At 41.3% G+C, this 13,874-nt stretch overlaps 2 protein-coding genes across 2 annotated transcripts in view; one reads left to right on the top strand and one right to left on the bottom strand.

Moving 5' to 3' along the window:
- Positions 1–13,874, bottom strand: part of relb (v-rel avian reticuloendotheliosis viral oncogene homolog B) — a 180,923-nt gene that overhangs the window by 103,101 nt on the left and 63,948 nt on the right. The gene's annotated exons all lie outside the window — the stretch shown is intronic.
- Positions 1–13,874, top strand: part of ppp1r37 (protein phosphatase 1, regulatory subunit 37) — a 40,615-nt gene that overhangs the window by 2,867 nt on the left and 23,874 nt on the right. The gene's annotated exons all lie outside the window — the stretch shown is intronic.

Here is a 13,874-nt window from a genome sequence, read left to right as displayed (position 1 = left end):
TTCCTTTTTTGTACCCGACCCGATTATATTTGACTTAACTCTCATTTGTGGACGGAGACACAGTACAACAAAAGACAGTTTATCCTGCTGAAAACAATGGGATTTGCCTACATTATTATATACTAGCAGTGAGTGAAGTGAAAACTGTAGGAAAGTCCCCCCAGTGCCGATTCAGGACTACCAGTAATAATATTGGTGGTTTACTGTCCAGTTCTTCTTATGTAGAGCTACACTCCTTCAGTGTACAGTATTTTCATGTTTTTTTGGAGGAGCTGAGAAGTCGTGTATGTGATCTGACTATGACTCACTCACTCCTTCAGCTGGCGTGGACAATGGACATCATTGAATAAACAGAACTTACAGTCACAGTGTGAAAACCGGTGTTTGCTCGCAGCACTGTGACGGCAGGCAACATAGTTACATATCTAAACTTATAACTGTAGCTGTCACACAGCTGACAGCAGTATGGCAAAATGGCAGATTTGTATGAATGTAAAGTATGTTATGTGTCTCTGTGTGACCTGTGTGGCTTGAAGGGGAAACCAGTGACTCCTGTGTTTTTCCCCAAACCAAAAAAAATGTAGGCCAGAGCTATAGGCAAGGGTCAGTGGTGCAAAATGTCCAGGTGGGGGAAGGGCAGTAGAAAGACACATGAAGGCAGCAAGATTAATATGCATGGCCGATACTGCCTGTCTGCTGAATATCATTTGTTCTATTAACGGCTCTGTGGCTGGTCAGAAAAACACGTATGTTTTCAGCCGTTCATCCTAACACATTTTGTAACGCACTAAACATAATTTACATGTTTATATCATCCATTCCACTCTGTGCTTGTCACTAAACCCTGCTGCCTTTCCAGACTATCAGCACCTTTACAGTCCACATGCCAGGCAGCCACTCTGATAGTAAATTGGACATGAAATATCTTGAGCCAGAGACACACTACAGGGGCAAAGTCCAACCCAGTTAGCCAAGAGTTCTGGGCCTTTATGAAACGTCCAAATGCTGGGAACAGTAAAGTGTCTCGGTGGCTGTAGTGTGGGTTGAGATTATTTATCACTGCACATTTATTATCACACAGTTGATTTAAGTTCCAAAGGTCCAGCTGATTGTGCAGTTTTTAGAGAGAGGTGCGCGGACAGTCGATGCCGGTGAGGTTAATCACATGATGCAGAACGTTCTGTTTTTAATATACGCAGAGATAACACGGAGCTAAATTTATCAGAACAATTTTGGTTAAGTGGGTTGGACAAATCCAATAATTTGAACACCAAAATAGATTGAGTGTTTCAGTGTAGCACCAAAGTAGTAGTCACTGAATTTTCTGCTGTTCAGTTCCGTACACTACATACAGAACTACAAATACCTGGAAATCCCATAGCATTAATGTTTTGAGGACTCAATCTATATGGGTCTATTCAAAACAGTGTATTTTCTATTAAACTGATTGAGTTAATGATATGTTTGAATAGGTGACTGATTGATGTGAATGATTTCAGCTGTAGCTGGACCTATAACAAGATATTTACCTGACAGCACATACACATTAATTGTTAATTAGCTGGAAAAATGTATAATATATAATTGAATATCATAATTTTGCAGCTAATGAAGTCAAATAATTATTATTATATTAAAATTCATTATGTCCAAATTATTTTCCATTCGGAAATTGCTTTCAGTGCTTAGTTTTCAAAATTTGTCAAATTACTCCACTTAATTTTGAACTTCCTAAACTTTTGACATTCACTTGGATATATTTTTTCCTGCATCCTGTTTCTTCCATCTGTCTTTAGGACATGTTGCCACTTGGAACAGGCTATCTTCTGAATGTGTGCGTGCCGTGTGTGCCTGAGTGAGTCAAAGTCCAGGAAATGAAATGTATCTGAATCTCCACCCTGAGGCTCCTCGTTCTTCTTTAGAAGTGAGCACTGTCCCACAAAAGATCCAGCATCCATCCAAACCCTTTATCTGCAGATCTAGTGTCAGGTTCTCCGGGTCCCTGTTTCATGTCACCTGTCAGAAACAAAACAGTGGAGAGGGTCCGAGCTCCCAGAGCCTTGAGCTTCATGCATGTCCAACAGAGTCACCACTGCCTGTCGGAGCAGAGGGAAGAAGATTGTAAGACAGATATTGTTTGATAGAGTGTTAATGAAGCAACATGCATCTGGTTTAGGAGCTTCATTACCTTCTGAACACGATTGAACTTAATAAACCCAAGGAAGCTGTCATTCAGAATAAATACCTGTGTGGCAGGAGGGAACAGAGCCAGGACGACAATAGTACCCAGCTAGCTGTGGTGTCATATTCCTATTTCTACCTTGGCACTCTCATTTTGCCAGAATTGTCCGGTTTTGCGCCGGTATCAGCTTACAGCAATGTGTGAGGCTAGAATTAACCCCAAAAAAAGAAAGAAATACAGAGAAGCTGCAGTTCTTCTTTGTAATGCTTTACTCAAGAGTCTGAATTTGGCGGTGTACTCTTGAGCAGCATGAGGGTAAAATACTTGAATGTCATTTTGCTCTTAGATAATATCATTCCTGAGCTCTTTCCTTTTTTCTTACCCCTCTCCCTGTCTAGACTTGAGGGACGTTTGTTCTCTCCCTCTGAGCCTGGGCAAATACTACATCATATCCTGAGATTCCTGAACTTCCCAGCATGCTGCCTAGCTTCCCCTCCTCCCTTGTTTCTTCCCCCTGGCTTACCAATTCACTCTACGTAGGTGCAGTTTGAGCTTAAACCCTCAAAGCATGTCTTTACACAAGCACCGGCTCACTGCAAGCGAACGCTAGGTGAATTAATTTTTTTTCATTGGACCAGATTGATTTTGTTATGTCATAAAGCAAAATAGTTTTTCACAGAAGCAATCCAGAATAACTTGATATTAAAGTGTCATTAGTGTTCCTTCACATTAATCAATGTGTATCCAGCAAACAACTGTGCTCTTTGGCCTACGTGCAGCTCTGTCTTGTGTCATCAGACCCAAGGCCCACTTGGCACCAGGTTATTAGAGGCTCTGTGACCCATGAAATGTTATGTGTTATGGCTGTGGACCAAGTCACCAACTGATAAGCAAAGCTTTCAGCGTAGAGAATGGACAAAGGCTTTGTAAATGTAGGAGTTAGTTCAGTTTGCACTAGAGGCGGTCCAGGACGGGATTTGGGGGGGGGGGGGGGGTCAATCAGGCCAGCAGAGTAAAACTAAAATAGGCCTTCTTAATAGGTCATCTGACTAAGACATATCACATTTGATAAATCCACCATGAGTGGTGACATTGTTTTATATCTTCTGAGACTCCTGTCTTTTACATTTAGAATGATTTCGGTGTGCTTTGTGTTTAAGGTGTGATCTGTTTTTGTCTCATTAAAAACAATATGATTCTAAACGTCACAGATAAATTAGAGTGTAATGGAAGTAAATGTATGGACCATTTTACACTCTTGGGAGTCTTCCTCATTTCTTGTCAGTTTTATTCATCATACTTGTTATGGCTTCTGATTTTTACCTTTCATGGTTTCTTGAAATTACCTGAAAGTTTAGTTGCAGAGGTAGTAGCCTAAGTTATGGAAGCTATCCTTGATTTTGAGTTACTGACTTCAATATCCTCAAAGTGTGCGCTCACCAGAACAGCAACTCTCTAACAGTGTGTGTTCTTGTTCATTGTTCATTCATCTATAGATTACTTTGTAAATTAATCACATAGTCTTGTCCAAAAATGTCAAAAAATAATCAGAGTCCAAGGCGACATCTACGGATATCCTGTTGTGTCCGACTGCCTTAAAACCCAGGGGTATTCAATTTTAAATTGTATAAAAGACGTTACTCAGGAGAGGACCAGACAGGCAAATGTTTTGCTTAAAAAATGACTGAAATTATAATCAATTATTATTTACAGAATTAATGTTTTTTTGATTAATTGACTGATTGCCTTATCTTGAGATTAGAACTTGGCATTTCAACCAAGTAAAACTTGACTGACATGGTACCAGCATCTGCTCAGCTGTTAAACAGCTGCTCTGCTGACTCAGGTGTTGCAAAGTATTGTAAACACTGGAGATTGCTAGATAAACTATGTGGCGATGACACTGTTTATAAATAGTTTTTTTTGTGTGTGTGTGTGTGTGTTTTATCGGGCAGGATTTTTTCTTCTGGTCAACCACACACTCTGGTGCCATATATCTGGTACGATATAATAATACCTGCTGATAATATCAGCTCTCTGCGCTCACTCTGGTTTGTACATTCATCTATAATGCATTTTTGCCTGTCTGCGTGACACATGCGCCTTTGTCTTGCAAATTTGAGAGTGTGCACCTGTTGTGTGATGATACATGCCCTTTGACCTTTTGTCTGTCTGCACTGTAGTGCACTGATCATTTTTACCAGCAAAGCAGAGCGATGATAATAACACGGAGAACACATCAGATGAAAATGCACCAGCTTTTGTTTGGGGAGATTTCTCATCCCATGTCTGCGAGGGACTCTCTGTCTCTGCTCTCCCCCTCCCATACCTGCTATTATCACTCCTGTCGTGGTTGGACGTGACGTGACAAATATTACCTACACTCTGTACACACCGCACAGAATGCCCCCTCACTTAAAAATAGAGCATACAACTGTTGTTAGCTCGTAATGTCACTCTCCATCTGGTCTGGCAGTTTTCTCTCCCACAGACGCAGGCCTTTTTTTTTTCATGTGGGAGATCATCATTTAAAATGGCTGCTCTGCTCTGTTTTTTTTTTTTTAATCATCCTGTCATCATGCCAAGAGAAAGCCTGTTGTTGATGCCCAGTTATAATGTCTTACACTGCTAAACAAATGGAGGGAACATAGACATGTTGTGATATTATATACCTTCAAGTTATTGTTATTGTTGCTGTGTCTGCAGTAAATGTGTAAATAAACCTAGTAAACTGGAGGGCCGAGGGCTACTGTATGCCATTTGTGCAGTGATGTGAAATTTGACGACAGGTGTTGTGTAGTTTGTGTGTTTTATTGGAAGCCTGGAGGTTTTCTTGTGCTTTGTTGCCGACAGCCGCCGTGGCCTGAGGCAGTGTCTTATGGGGTTGTCCATCCGTTCTTTCTATTCTTGTAAATATGATATCTTAGAGGGCCTTTATCAAAAAGAAATTGCAGCTCTTCCAAAAAAAAAAAAAAATACCATCCCTATGTGACTCTTCTATTATGATTACAACTCTGTGTTTTGAGAGAATCACCTTCATTGGCTGTGCATGTGATCACATTCATTTGAATAATTATTACAGTACAATAATAATTGAATAATAATTTAGTAGATAGGAAGCAGAACAAGAACATACAAAAACATCAAGTACAATTTGTTGTATTTACACATGCAATAACCTAATACCTTTTAATAAATTCCTTCAGTGTCTGGACACAAACATATTTGCTGATCTGGATGCAGCTACTGTTACTTTTTACTACAGTTTTTGCATCGCGCTTCTACAAGTTCTTGTCATTTCATCCGCCACACTATTAGAAACCAAACGCACTTAGTTTTCTTTTGATCCTTTCCCCCATTCAGACCTGTGTTGTGTGCAGCCTGTACTGTAGGATGTAGGTTATGCATATAGGTTCAGGTGGCAGTTTAAATTGTGTGCTTATCTGTTTCAGAGCTGAAGGCTCAGGCTTTTATCTCCTCAGTCTGTTTACATACTGTCCCGTCTTGTCACACAGACTGGCAGAAGCACACAGCAGCAGTGCCACAGACCGTGGCACCCTGCCCCACCTCTGACCAGGCAGCTGTCATGTGTGAATGACGACGCTGTCACCACCCACAGCACAGCAGTGTGAAATGGCAGGGAACGGGACTGCAGAGAGGGAGAGGGGGGCTATTTCGAACACTGGCACTTGCATGTTAAGTAGGAGCTGGTGGCACTTCTGTGTTCCAGCCCCAGCATGCCTTCACCCATCTCTGGAAGTCTGCCTAAAGGCTTGGCCTGTTATTTCATCTGGGACTGTTGTCACCAATATGACTGATTCCATGTTTTCAGTGATTGCCCACTCCAAGTCACCAAACTCTGAAAATGCAGCTTCTTGTAAAAACAAATGCGGTCATCTTGTCTATGCAGAGATCTTTGTCCACAGGTTAATGACAACAGCTATGAAGTATCTTGATCCATATTAAGAATATTTAATCACAGAAAAAGTTTTTCAGCAAGCAGTCTCTGCATTTGCCTCGAAAACAACTCTGTATCGAAACGTTATGTTATTATCTCATAGCGTGGTGAATGTGCAGGTCACAGCTTGTCCACCAGAGCGTTTTGGGGTTGTTGGATTGTGTATTTGATGAGTTTGATGAGGGAAACCAAGAAATCCTATTAGCCTCCGTAGCGTAGCTCTGAGCAGCTCACAGCTCTGCTCCGCCGTTCTAAAAATAGCTTGCACCAATAACGAACCTACTCCTAAAATTATAGGGATTATCGAAATGTATCAGTTTGCCAAAATGTTGAACTCTCCCTTTAAACAACTAAACAAATATGAAACTGAGACCAAGAAATGCCACATGTTAACCTGCAGTCATTCCCTAACTGCTGCGCTGTAGTGACAAATAAAATCTTCCTTTTATAATATAAATCTGATATTCTGAGCATTTGCCTACAGATCACAGTGAGTTTTGAAGGATTTATAGATCTGCTACCATCCCCAGTCACTGGACTGCCTCACGTCATCATTTAGCAAAAGCTTCATTCACCCTGCACACACTGAAACACCCATGGCTGTTGGTGCATTAACAAATGTAGCTCATAGTGTCTTAGCTGTAGGACTGTTTTCTAGGTTTTTGTGCTGAATGTTCTTAATTATCTAAAGTCGTTTTCAGATGTGGTGTGTGCAGGCTGTGCACAGCTCCCAGTTCATTGTGTTTGTGTTGCACGATGCATGCACACTCTTGGTCCATGCAGAGCAGAGCGCATGCTGCTCTTGCGCATTGCTGAATATCAGACTCAACTTGGGCACAGCTCGTGCACAGGAAAACACTGCGTTCTATCTGAAAAGGGCTTTCCAGAGCATTGAAGCCTTCTATGGTAAAACGTTACTAATTGATCTAATAATGGGACATCGTTGTGACATTTTCTGACATTTTGTATATGCCAGATTTTCACCTGATAACAAAAAGATCCACACAGGCACAATATCTATCTGACAGTGCAAACCATTTTCAGATGTGGCAGCTTTCAGTCAGCGGCGCAGGAAATCACTTGTGAAGATGATACATAGAAATATTAGTTGGACACCTGGACTCAATGTGTTAGTAAAGTCAAGTGCTCTATACCCAGTCTAAGAGCACCTCTTTTTAAAATCTGGTTGGGAATAATTCCTGCTCAAATTGTGTAACCTGTCAACACTGGTTTCACAGGGACTTTAGCTTAACAAAAAATGTCTAAATGATCAGTCAAGGTGACTTTGAAGAGGCCTTGTACTATTATGGAAGCATTTCCCCCCTGTTAGCAGGCCAGTCTTTCAAGAGGATATACGTTGGTGTTTTAGGTTGGTTGGTTATTTGTTATAGCTGCTACAAAGGACATGTCCAAGTACAAGGTGCCTACCTTATTGTCGGTGTCTTCGGTGTCATCAAGCCAACAAACTCTCTAAAAGAAAGGGCTGTAGTTGGAAAAGTGCAGTCAGTGTGTTGTTATGTAACCTTAGATTTTTGAAGCCCCAGCTCTCTGTGTAGTTCCAGATGTGTACAGATGGTAGGTCAGGTGTTTATCTACAGCAGCTTCTCTGAGACTGGTACAGTCTTCATCACATTCCCAATCTCTGCCAAAGTTTTTCTTAAGCTTTTGACATCCAGGTCATCCTGTACCACTCTTAACTAGTGAAACCAGTGTGTGCAGACTAGTCAAACACAATACATTTGGCACATTATGAAACTCAAACCTTTTCAGTGGAATTTAATCCTCTCTTGGTGCCAGGCCTCTCCGTCGTATGTCTGTCCCTGGCAAATATAGATGCCGCTTTGTCTGCACACATGCAAACATTTATCTTTGCTTGTTTCCTCCTTGTTGTTGGGCTGATTGGGGGGAAGCAGCACCTGCAAGACTGCCTGTTTGCACTTTGTTTCTTGTGAGCTAGACAATGAAGAGTGAGTGAGTAATGAAGATGCAAAGATGTCAAGGCTGACGAGGATAAACAGATAAGTAGAGAAATTGGGCCATACTTAGCTTGAATGCCTTTTTAAAAGGATGATTCAGATAGCCTTACTCTGTACACTGCTGTAAACAACATCTCTGGTGTGCAACGTGACGAAGGCTGGCAGAAGGTGATCTTGTGCTCATTATTATTGCTGTCTACATCTTTTCAGCACCTTATGACACCAGCCGCTGGGTGAGGTGCTATCTTCTTCTTTTTCAGCACCTTGAAAAATAAAAAAAAATGACATGTGTATACAGGCCCTGAAGGTTTGGCTTCAACATCAAGTGCTTTTGAAAAAGATTCCTAAGAAAATAGTTAGGGGCCCTTACATGTTCTTTGTAGATATTTTTCAAAAAGCCTGAGAACAATGGAAAGCTGTTTTCATACGTTCATAGCAAGGGAGATGTCAGTGTTGGCCACTTTATTTAGTAATTTTCCAGAGGTAACAATCAAATGGTTGTGCTGTCTCTGCAGCAGTTGGCCAGGTGTGGATAGGTGGGGAAAGAAATGGGCAGAGCTTCACAAACCAATTACGTCACAATCCTCTCAGTCCCATTATACCATGATCTCACCAAGCCATTGAAACGCAATACAATTTCCCTAGCATGTTAATTGATCTCTTACATCAGCAAATATGCTGAATCACACAACAAGTAGCCTCTCGCCTCACGTGGAAACAATATGACATCAATTAAAATGTTTGACTTGATATCTGATACAGTGGCCTGTCATGGAGATGATGAGGCTTTACACCAGTGTACCAATCTGTCCCAGTAAGACTGACACAAACTGATTGTGGTGCTAGAGCCCACGCTCACACGGTGGGCGCCTTGGGTCGATCTGCTCTGACCTTTTGTGGGTGGTGGTAGAGGCTTTGACTGCAACAGTGGTATGGTGTTGTTCATCTACAAAGGAGAGAAGTCTTTTATTTTTAGCTGCTGCATTTGATAATCACACCAACATTTTTAATCAGTTGTTGCACTTGTGTAATAGGAGGCTTTTTTAGCAACAACACAGTGCTGCACTTATTCGACAAGTTCATGTAAGGAACCTGCAGTACCGAGAATTATTATTGAGAGTAATTGAAAATGAACAACTAGAACCTGTTTACAGTATTGGTTTACACTTCTTTACTTTCCTTAGAGGGGAATTTCCGTTCTTTACAACCTGGACCTTATTTCTAGCATAAAATACGATCATTTACTCACCCAGAGATAACTTTGGTGTCATTACAAGTCGTTCTGACGAAATTAGATCCAGCCGAGAGCCGCGTATATCCGTATAATGCGAGTATACAGGGCAGTGCAATGCAGCCTCTAAATAACACATTATCTGCCAGGAAACGTTCATTTCACCAATATTTTGTTATGCTAGTGCTGTTCCCCTCTGAGGCCGGGGTTAGCTGTTATCAGCATCAGGGGTCTGTAGGTTGACCTACTAACCTCTGACCTGGATGATGTCATCTCAAGAGGAGCAGCATTTTGGTCAAGTAATTGCACTGATTCACTGTGTGCAGTGTAATTACGTCAGAAGCGGTGTGGTTAGCGTTCACTGACTGTAACCTCAGGTGTCTCATTATTAGAAGTTACTGCTCTAAAATCAGACTGCTATTGTTGCAGTAAAATGATGTGTTAACTTTTTACTGGAAACCTTAACCTCACCCTGTTCTTTATAGCTCAAAGACAAACTGTATCTTCACATCAAAAAATGCTTTCTTTAGGTGCCCGTGAAATACTTAAAGCACCTTTCTTATCTGATCATATGTGTCTGTACTTGTTGCAGCTCTGCAAGTTGCTCAGTCCTTAACTAATTGATTTATTATATATGGCAGGTACACACCTCCCTCGGTGCTTGTAATTTTTCCCTCGCCCCAAGATACCAATCCAACTGGCTTTGCAATGTTGCACCGGTGCAACAGGGCCAGAAGTTGTTAGAGTCGAGTTGAAACAGACACAGTTTAGAGAAGAATTTAGTAACATTAAATCTGGTTTGGTTATACACTGGGTATATTTATGCTGCATGGGACTGGAGCATACCGCAGCAAATTTAATCACACTGAACTGATTACCAGATATGTTGCCATACCGAGACCCATCTCAGATTTGATTGTATTGATTTCCTTATTGACCTTTAACTCCATCAGAATCATGAGGGGAAGTGGATGAGGGGTTAGAAAGGCGAAGAGTTGCCGTTTTGATATCGTTCAGCGTAATTCACTGGATGGGCAGTGGACTGCGGCCAACAACAATAACAGGGAGAAAAGGCGTGTGCTGCTTGTTTGTTTGTGTCATTAAGCAGATCATTCAGTGAGTCACAGCAGAGATGGATGTTCCCTCCACTCCTTTATCTCTGTCTCGTGACCCCGTCCCTCCACACCTGCAATCTCAGATCTCAGTCCAAGGTGTTTTCAAAGCAGCGGACCTGCCCTTTCTCTTCTTTGTTTGTTTGTCATCAGCGCGACATGAAGAGCTGGTTCTGTCGATTGAAGGGATGGTGCAGTGCAACAAAGGAAAATGATCACCTGCCAGCTTAACTATGTCTATGAAATAATATTAATGAACTACTTCTCATGTCTCATGTCTTATTTATGACTGTAGTCAAACCCACCGTAACTGTTCGGCAGTGATATATCCAGTCGTATCGGTAGTTGACTGTCAAAAGAGGTAGATTTAGTGATATTCATTTCATCATCAGCCCTCTGCTTCCTCGTAACCTGGTTTTCCAACATGTTGTTTGGAGCAGCGGTCCTCCCTCTCTTCCTCCCTCCCTCTCTCTCCCCTTCTGCGGACCTCACCTCCTCACCACCACTCCCTCCATACATGTACCAGCCGCACTGGAGGGAGTGCAATAAAACAAGGACAGCGTGAGCAGAAATGCGGGCAACAGCTGTAGCTCAGCTCTTAATGATCCTGCAGCCCTGAAGATCACATCTCTCACTTGACACCGAACATTTCACTCTGTGGCGGCTGGTTTCTGTTTTTTTGTCTCTCTTTCATCATTTCCTGCTTTGACATTCTTACTTTTTTTTTGTTTGTTTAGCCTAATCGTCCATACACTATTTCCTTTGTTTTGAGTATAGTGATGGATTATTTTTCATTCAAACAAATGAGCCTATCATGTCGTATTCTGTGTCCACCTTGCACACCTCCATTTCTTTTTAGAATTAATAAACTATGTGGGGAAAAAACTGTGTAGTAAGCATGGGACACCCCGCCCCCAAAACCCCACTGTCCCTCAGGAAGTGTTTACACACACACACACACACACACACACACACACACTTGCTTCACAGCGACTCTGCACAATAACACTTTTCCAAGGACACAGTGTTCACTGGAACGTACACACTGTTCTCTACAGTTTTACAAGATTGCCCTCTTACATACTGCAAAGGGGAGGCATTTAGGTTAAGTTCACAGAGATGTTTTGTAGGTAAATTGCATACGTAAATCAGGTCTAATTAGGTCAAATAAAAACAAAAACTAATCCTGGGAAAATGTCCTGGGTAAGAATGGTACCTTATTATTTCCAGGAAATCAGTAGAAATTGTTGAATAGTGTTTGATGCCAATGAAAACCCTGAAGTTGCATGAGTGATGGAGAGCCTCACCTTCAGTCCTTGTTCCTGCTTTTCTGCCTCTTAAATGTCTGCACAATGAGCCAAGAGGTGTTGAGTATAAAGGGTAATATGGTTCAGTAGTCAGTACTATATCATTTTGTAAGGGAATCACAGAGAACTGAATTAAAGAGAATAGGGACAGGACCGGATAAGCTTGTGCTTCATCCTACTCCTTTTTGAAACATTTTGAATTCTTTTTATTTATCACATTGTTATTTTGCATGATTTTGTTTTAGTAACGTTCAAAATAAACATTAAGTCATTCATTCATTCATACGTCAGCCTTCTCGTGCTGCAGCTAACAGTTATTTTCTTTCTTTATTAACAAATTAATTTGAAACATTAGAGAGCATTGGAAAATGTCCACATTAATATCCCTTAGCAGGGTTGCATCATCAATTGCCATTTTTTTGTCCAACAAGAAACATTTAATTTAGTATTGTAAAATAAACAGAAAGTTGTTGCTTTTGCAAGCCTGGAATAATCAAACATTCAGTGTTTTATATTTTACCATTATTAATGACTCAATTGTCAAAACATTTCTCTGATTTTATTTCTTTCTTTTAATCAACTAAAGGATTAATTGTCAGCTCTGGGGTCTTGTTACTTTGTCTTGAGCTGCATCACAAAGTTGGTTCTTCATTGTGGTACAAGTGTTTGGACATCTCATGTGTAAACCTCTTGAGGCAAAGTCACAAGAACATGTTGAAAGCAAGGACATACAGTGCAATTCATACAAAGAACCCGTCTTTTACAGAGACTTTATCCCCCATAGATCCACCCCCACCCCCCGAAGACGGTCTCCACCATAACCAAGCAGGAGTTTATAGATCTACAGTAGTTGGAACATTTCTTTGATTTATGTAAAGAGTTTGAGATAATGAGAGACTCATCATACTAACATGGAATCAGTTCTCTTTTTTGTCGTGCGTGTTTGTTGGTTTTAAATAGCACAGCAGTAATTACTATGAAGAAATGTGCTGATGTTACGACACATGTGCTGGAAAGTCACCTCTAGCTTGGTAAAAAAAAAATAATAATAATAATAATAATAGTATGTATTTGCAGGTTTAAAGAGGTTTTTCATCCTTGTTGTTGCTGCACCAAAGATTCATAGTTGTTCGGGCTACAGTGTCGTGTGTGTGTGAGTACATACAGTATACATGTACCAGGGACCTGTTGCAGGATCAAAGACCAGAGCGGTTACTGCTACTGTTTGGTGTGGGCACGAAAACAAGTGAAAGATGTGTTGTGGCCAGTATCATTGTAATCATGTGGCACTGACTCACTCTCTCATTTAGTTTTACACACACACACTCGTATTCGCACACACCCCATTACCTCAGACTGTACCACAGTGCTGGTCTCTAGCAGTCATTTCAGTCCGATTCAGTCTCATTGAGATGGTAAATAACGCAGTCGGTCGGTCAGACATGCGTGGCTGCTGCTGCAGGTTTTGAAGTGCCTCTTTGTCCCACCAGCAGGTTGTTCATTCTGACCTTGGACAAATGTAGTCGGCGTACAGATGCAATCAACCAATGCTGCTCCACTCCAGGCCAGCAGACCTGGCTGTATCTCAGGGTCATTAGTAGGTTTATATATCACGTGACGGCTTCTCAGTGTCTGTGCAGTACATGTTTACCTCTGAGGCAGGGCAGCACTGGAGCCATTTGTAAAGAAAGACAAAGGTTTGATTATTTATTTTACATTACATTAGTAACACTGGCAGGTCTGGTCTGGTCTGTTGCTACATTGTACAGGTGGTTGGGTTGTGAACTTGAGAATGGGAGTTAAACTGAAAGGGGAGTGGAGAGACAGAGCTGAAGTGGACAATTCTTCACTTTGGTGAGGGAAATCAAAATGCTGACTGCAACACAAAGTGAGATACACACTCGCACCATGTGTTAGTGCAGCAGTGTGAGCGCTGTGGATGCATAGGCCGAGCCCTGTAACAGCATACCCTACTTACTCTAAGTGTATCTAAGAGCGCATATCGTCTCATTTGCATCTATGTAATCTCATGTCCTGACCTTTGAGTCCCTCCATACATGCACTGTTTTCTTTTCTCGTCGATGTTTCTGTCATTATTTTCTCTCTGC

The sequence above is a fragment of the Trachurus trachurus genome, assembly GCF_905171665.1.
Source record: "Trachurus trachurus genome assembly, chromosome: 13".
Lineage (NCBI taxonomy): Eukaryota > Metazoa > Chordata > Actinopteri > Carangiformes > Carangidae > Trachurus > Trachurus trachurus.
The sequence above is the reverse complement of the archived record's forward strand: the minus strand, read 5'-3'. Positions and strand labels throughout refer to the sequence as shown.